Genomic DNA, 7,699 nt, shown 5'->3' with positions numbered 1-7,699 from the left:
AATGCTTGCATAAAGCAAGGGAACAATCCATATAGATGGATGGAGAGCATTCCAGGCAGAGGAAAGAGTAAATGGAAATCCCTGAGGCAGGATCATCTCTGTTTGGAGTAACAGCAAAGAGGCCAAAGTGACTGGTGTGGAGCTAGTGGGGGGAGAGAAAGAGGATATGAGACAAGTGTTGGCGGCCAAACTGTATGGGGAAGAGTAAGCCATGATAAGAAGTTTGCATTTTAGTCTGAGTGAGGAGGGAATTTTTGACCAGTTGAGAACAGAGATGTGGTATGACCTGACCGAAGTTTTAAAACTGTTTGTTTTGTACAAAATACACTCTGGGAGGAAACCAGCTGTGAGGTTATAGTTTGGGTCACACTGGGTTCCCAGGCTTCCTAGATCACAGATAATATATATTGCTCAGTTCTGTTTATGATCTCCTGTGTTGGCTGAATTTGGCAGGATGGCCAGGAAAGAGAAATCCGTCAAGACCTTGCTCACAAAGGGAGGCATGAGATTTTTCACACCCACCTGTAGAACTCAGTGATGAGGAATGGAAGGGGAAGGAGGAACAAATTCATCTGAGAGTCTAGCTATCCAGCCACTATAGAGGCCATGTCTGCCTCCTTCCTTCACTGAGTAGACCATGGGAAGGCTGGTGGCTGTTGAGCTGGCGCTAGTGAGAGGAAAAGAATAGGGTTGGAAAGGAGTCACCACCATGTGAACAAATGCCAAAGCAAGACAGATGGCTCAACATCGTTGACATTTATCACAGGCCCAGATCCAATGTTTCAAGGAACAGGAGCTCCAATGAATGAGACTAAACCTCAGGAGGGGTGACCATTGGACTGGAGGGATTTGCTCTCTGTGGCCTGCTCTGTGTTTGGGAACTGGATTTCACCAAAATACATGTAAATACACACACACAAAAAGTCTAATTCTCCAACATTCAAATCTTCTATCCTTCCATTTCCAGCTTCCCTCACACTCCATTGTTCTCGGAGGCCCTTCACCTAATGGTTAAAGTCAAGTGAAACTCTATGGGGAAACTGAGGAATTTCCCTTCTCTTGTCAATGGGGTCCAAGCAAATGGCTTTCTCTCTATCTTCTCAGACCCCTCACTCCCTACAAGCCCAACTCTGCTTCTTTCTCTCCTCTGTTATCTCCATTCTAACATAGGGGACACTGAAGACAGTTGCAGCTTACAGATATGTCACTAACAGGAAAAACAACGATTGACCATCATAACCAGACCCATCTTTTCCATCCCCGCCCCATGACAGACTTGCCTGTCCTAAGCAGCAGTGAGTAGTTTAGGTTTCAAAGGGCAGACTGAGATGTTGCAAGATGCAATAAAACTTATTGGTCAAGAATATGGGCCTAGGAGCCAGAGTCTTACCCTGGGCCCTGCCTGGACCACTTATTAACAGTATAAATCTTGGACAAATGATTCAATCTCACTCAGCCTCAGTATTACATTAAAAAATGGTCATAATACTACTTATCCCATAAGGTTTTCATGTGGAGTAAATGAAAAATTATATATAAAGTTCTTTTGGCATAGTATCTGACACATTGTAAGAAATGGGAGAATTTTATTTTATTTTATTTTATTAAGGAGAGAGGCTGATATATAGCTGCCTCCACACAGAATGCCAATAAATGAGTGTTTGCACAGCCTGGACATGCACAGGCAGTGTTCAGAGTAGGTTCACTGGCAGGAATTAGGGAGTGAAGTGTATCTTCTCCACTATTACATTCAATTAAAAATAATATAGAAGCACATTTGGTGATATGGTGGTAAGTCTGATCCTAATAATCAGAACCTTCCTCTGGTTGCCATGCAGACAGCCATAATGGGAGGGGGAGGCAGGTGGCGAGGGAGGGGCTCCACAAGCTCTCACAGAATCACAGTGTAGTAATGAAGGCCTTCTCATCCCCTCCTCTTCCATCCTTCTCTGATTCTCCCCAGGTGGGCAGAAATGTGAGCACTCACTAAAGCAAGTATCTCAGGGGGCGGCCGGTTAGCTCAGTTGGTTAGAGCACGGTGCCCTTAACAACAAGGTTGCTGGTTCCATCCCCGCATGGGCCACTGTGAGCTGCGCCCTCCACAACTAGATTGAAACAATTGCTTGACTTGGAAATGATGGGTTCTGGAAAAACAAACTCAACTATTAAAAAGAAAAAAAAGCAAATGTCTCAAGATCTTTTAAAGAACTGGCTCACAAGATGATCCTCCAGGATTTACTTCAGATGGTCAAATTAATGAGTTGGAAGCTTACATGAAACAGAGGACAGAGAACTAGAGAAATAAAGAAGTCATGACACTGAATGGTGGGATATTTGCCTTCTTGAGGCCTCCTTTACAGAATCCAGGCTGTTGGAGAAAATCCTGTTGGAAGTCATCAGGCTGCCTAGCTCCCAGGTCCCACACTGCCACCAAGATGGTGGGTGGCTACAAGCCTCATGTTTTCTCATCTTTAAAAATGAAAACATTGGAAATCCTAGCCACAGTAACCAGGTATCCAAATTGGAAAGGAGGAAGTAAACCTGTCATTATTTGCAGATAACATACTATATAGAGAGAACCCTAAAGATTCCACCAAAAAACTATTAGACCTGATAAATGAATTCAGTAAAGTAGCAGGATACAAAATTAATATTCAGAAATCTGGTGCATTTTTACAAACCAATAACAAATTATCAGAAAAAGAAATTAAGAAAACCATCTCATTAACAATTGAATCAAAAAATAAAATAAAATACCCAGGAATAAATTTAGCCAAGGAGGTGAAAGACCTGTACTCAGAAAATTATAAGACATTGAAGAGAAAAATTAAAGATACAAACAAATGGAAGCATATACTGTGCTCATGGATAGGAAGAATTAACATCATTAAAATGACCATACTACTCAAAGCAATCTATAGATTTAATGCAGTCACCATCAAAATACCAATGGCATTTTTCACAGAACTAGAATAAATAATCCTAAAATTTATGTGGAACCACAAAAGGACCCCAAATAGCCACGGAAATCTTGAGAAAGACAAACAAAATTGGAGGCATCACGCTACCTGATATCAAACTATACTACCAGACCATAGTAATCAAAACAGCATGGTACTGGCATAAAATAGACACATAGATCTATTGTGGAACAGAACAGAGAGCCCAGAAAAAAATCCATGCCTATATGGTCAATTAATCTATGATAATGAAGGCAAGAATATACAATGGAGTAAAGACAATCTCTTTAATAAATAATGTTGGGAAAACTGGATAGATACATGCAAAAAAAAATGGAATTAAACCACCTTCTTACACCATATACAAGAATAAATTCAACATGGATTAAAGACTCAAATGTAAGACCTGAAACCATAAAATTCCTAGTAGAAAACATAAGCAGTAAACTCTCTGACATTGCTGTTGGTAATATTTTTTTTTTCTGATATATCTCCTCGGGCAAGGGAAACAAAAGCAAAAATAAACAAATGGGACTACATCAAACTAAACAGGTTTTGCACAGCAAAGGAAACCATCAACAAAAGGAAAAGACAACCTCCTAAATAGAAGAAGATATTCGCCAATGATACATCCAATAAGGGATTAATATCCAAAATTTATGAGGAACTCATACAACCCAACACCAGAAAATTTTAAAAATATGCAGAGGGCCTGAATAGACATTTCTCCAAAGAGGACATGCAAATGGCAATAGACATGAAAAAATGCTCAATGTCACTAACCAACAGAGAAATGCAAATTAAAACCACAATGAGGTATCATCTCACATCTGTCAGAGTGGCTATCATCAATAAATCAAAAAACAACAAGTGTTAGTGAGGATGTGGAGAAAAGGGAACCCTTGTGCACAGTTGGTGGGATTGCAAACTGGTGTAGCCAAGATGGAAAACAGTGTGGAAGTTCCTCAAAAAATTAAATATAAAACTACCTTGTGACCCAGCAATTCCACTTCTGGTTTTTTCCAAAGACATCCAAAACACTACTTTGAAAAGATATATGCACTCCTATGTTCACTGCAGTGCTATTTACTGTAGCCAAAATATGGAAACAGGCTAAGTGCCCATCAGTAGATGACTGGATAAAGAAGAGGTGGTACATATATACAATGGAATATTACTTGGCTATAAAAAAGAACGGAATTTTACCATTTGTGACAATATGGATGAAACTAGAAGGTACTATGTTAAGTGAAATAAGTCAAACTGAGAAAGACAAATACCATATGATTTCACCTAGATGTGAAAATAAAGAAAAAGAAGAAAAAAAAACAATAAAAAAGCAGAAACCAACTCATACATAGAGAACAAACTTATGGTTACCAGATGGAAGGGAGTTGAGGGACTGGGTGAAAAAAATTAAAGAAATTAATAAGTACAAATTAGTAGTTATAAAATAGTCATGAAGATGTAAAGTACAGCATAGGAAATATAGTAAATAATATTGTAATAACTATGTATAGTGTCAGGTGAGTACTAGATTTATTGGGGGATCACTTCGTAAAGTATGTAAATATCTAACCACTATGCTATACACCAGAAACTAATATAAAATAATATTGAATGTCAACTGCAATTGAAAAATTAAAATAAATAAATAATTTTTAAAACAAAATTTTAAAAAATGAAAACATTTTCTTGGTCAATGTTTCTCAAGTTAGACATTTACTTCAGAATACCTGGGAAGTTGGCTTGAAAATGCAAAATATTGTGTCCAGCAGACAACACTGGAATCCAAGCACACAGATCCCAGGAATCTGTATTTGTAATAACCCCTTTACAGTCAAGTTTGAGAACCACTAGCCTACAATAGATCTCTGAGACACACAACTACTAGTTTTGACTAGCTGACTGCTACTCAATCAGAGGAAGGCTCTAACAAGATTTGTTTCTCCTCCCAGTGCATTTGCAATCTATAAGAGATAGATAGAATACTGAGCATAATAATAAGCATAGCTAACATCCGAGGTGTCCTTGGCAAGCTGCAGCTCTGTCTCCCCTGCTGTTCCCTCCTAGCCAGGACCACCCTGGGTCACAAGCCTGGCTAGCTCTGGCAGCCATGTTACTACATAACTGAAGTCCAGCTCTATTTAATAAATGCAAAGCACACTTGCACGCACCCACACATGCACAAAGCAAAGGCTTATTATGGAGTAGTCATCTTGTGTTTGTCTTGTGTGTGATGATGACTTTATTAATCACCAAAGCAATCCTGGGAGGTAGGTACTACTTTGTCCCCATTTTAACCATAAACAACAATGCAGCATAAGTTCAGTATGTGTCCATAATCACCCAACTAAGAACTGGGGAAGCCAGGATTTGAACCCAGGTAATAAGATGCCAGAGTGAGTGCTTTTATATTCCCATGCATAACTTAACCTCCAGTGGTAGGGTTTTAGGCATCGGTTTTAAGGGAGAATCTTAAAGGATCACAAATCTCTACACTCCATCAGTGAAATAAGGAGAGTTGAAGTCACAGTTCTCCACTATTCTTTCCAACCTTAAAAGTCAATTAAGCTCTTTCACCAGGGACCCGCCAAGATGGGCCACGTTCGCACTAAGACCATGAAGAAGGCGGCCCGGGTCATCATCGAGAAGTACTACACGCGCCTGGGCAATGACTTCCACACGAACAAGCGCGTGTGCGAGGAGATCGCCATTATTCCGAGCAAGAAGCTCCGCAACAAAATAGCTGGCTATGTCACACATCTGATGAAGCGGATTCAGAGAGGCCCGGTAAGAGGTATCTCCATCAAGCTGCAGGAAGAGGAGAGAGAAAGGAGAGATAATTATGTTCCTGAGGTCTCAGCCCTGGATCAGGAGATCATTGAAGTTGATCCAGACACTAAGGAAATGCTGAAGCTCTTGGACTTTGGCAGTCTGTCCAACCTGCAGGTCACTCAGCCTACAGTTGGGATGAATTTCAAAACACCTCGTGGAGCCGTTTGAATCTTCCTTCTGTGCTGTCATAGTTTCAATAAACCATGGACAACCAAAAAAAAAAAAAAAAAAAAGGCAATTAAAATGAACAAAGTTTGGTGACCCCTTTGCCTAGGTCAATGGATCTCTTCGTAGAGAGGGCAATCTGGAAAGTGCAGGAACATAATAGGTTGTCACAATGACTGGGGGCCAACCTCATGTAGAACCTGCAGCTGCTAAATGGTCTGCAGCTCTCAAGGCAGGTCCACAAAAAAGACTTGTGCCCCCCACCCCCCTGTACAATGAGGGTACCCATGGAGAAACTCCCATAAGTAATGGAGATACAGTGTTCAGTTAAAGAGTTCTAATAGTGCTCCCTCAAGATAGGGAGGAGTTCTGAGCAATCGGTCTCCTCAGGCCCTCTCAATTTCAAGTCTGACCGTTCTTGTTCAGAGATTCTGTTTGTGAGACTTTTGGCAATTTCAGACAAGGCTTTATCTATATCAGAAAAAAAGAAATCATATTGGCATTTGGGTGTCTTCCCATCATCTACCTGAATTATACTGAATGTGTTTTCGTCGATTATATAGAGAACTAAGACCAAAGCAAAGTTTATCTTCAACTGTGCATATTCTGTGTCGGTAACTGGAGCATAAAAGATTGCGACAGCATACACAAAGGCTAGATAAAAATATGCTCCTTCCATGAGTCTGTACCCAGCAATGGTTATATTAATCACCGTTATCATTATAGTTACCCTCCTCGGCAACATCAGAATCAATTCAGCAACTGTTTCTCTTCGTGACGTCTCCCTATTACCACATGGTATTAATTGTATCCGAGTTGATTTTCTGCTCCTACTGCTTAACAGCTGTGTGGGAGTAAATATCCCTCAGAGACAGCAGCTCAGGCTGCCAGGACTCAGGAAATTGATCCAGATGTTGAGCAGCAGGATCAGGGGGCAGCTGCAGAATAGAATTCACTAGTGTCTGTGCTAAACTTAGTGATCGGGTGTCTGGTGTTAAGGATTCTGAGACTTCCTTTGAAAAACAATGAGCCATCAAAGGGTTAACAGCTTGAGTTTTGCTTTTTGTTAGTTTAATCTAGGTCAGAAACATTCATCCTAAGGAACTTCTGTCAGGCTCCTTCTTAAAAAAAATACATACAACCACCATCAAGAGACTAGCCACACCGATTCCCTGAACATCTGATTAAAAACTATAACTATACTAAATTTCTATTGTGGTTATTGGGGAACAAAGCTGTCTCAGCACTTTGATTTCTTTTTTTCAAAGTACATTTCAAAGCACTTTAGTTTGTGATTCTGCAAATTAGAGCTCTCACACTTTTTTCCCTAGACAGACCCAGGCAATTACATTCCAGAGCAACAGCTATTTCTGTCCCTCCCTTTAGAGTCTCCAATTGGTTGGTGAAAGTGCCAGAAAACCTGTTGACTTCATCTCTTTTGCTGCTTTTTATCAGTTCCATTGCCTCTGGGCATCACAAACTGTGTTTGTTTTACTTTATTTTGTTTTAAGGATCTAGCACTGAGTTAAGATTCAAGTCACTTAGCTACACCTCTTAACTGCTTGTTTGTCCATGTAAGTCTGGTGAGGTTACCTGGGCCACTATTTCTTCATCTATTAAAAATGGGAATAATAGCTGGTCTTTTCACTGCTGGCTAGGTGAGCAGCAGTGAGTTATACAGGGGAGACCATGAAATGGAGAGCAGAGAGGCAAGCCCTCTCAAATCCTCTAGGAAC

The 7,699-nt window shown here is 40.3% G+C and overlaps 1 pseudogene; it reads left to right on the top strand.

The window, feature by feature from the left end:
- Nucleotides 1–5,543: 5,543 nt before the first annotated feature.
- LOC109453451 (small ribosomal subunit protein eS17 pseudogene) lies at nt 5,544–6,031 on the top strand (annotated as a pseudogene).
- Nucleotides 6,032–7,699: the final 1,668 nt, after the last annotated feature.

The sequence above is a fragment of the Rhinolophus sinicus genome, chromosome 16 (assembly GCF_057876585.1).
Source record: "Rhinolophus sinicus isolate RSI-liver-muscle chromosome 16, RSI-T2T, whole genome shotgun sequence".
NCBI lineage: Eukaryota > Metazoa > Chordata > Mammalia > Chiroptera > Rhinolophidae > Rhinolophus > Rhinolophus sinicus.
Note: the sequence above shows the minus strand (reverse complement) of the source record. Positions and strands in the feature narration are given on the sequence as shown.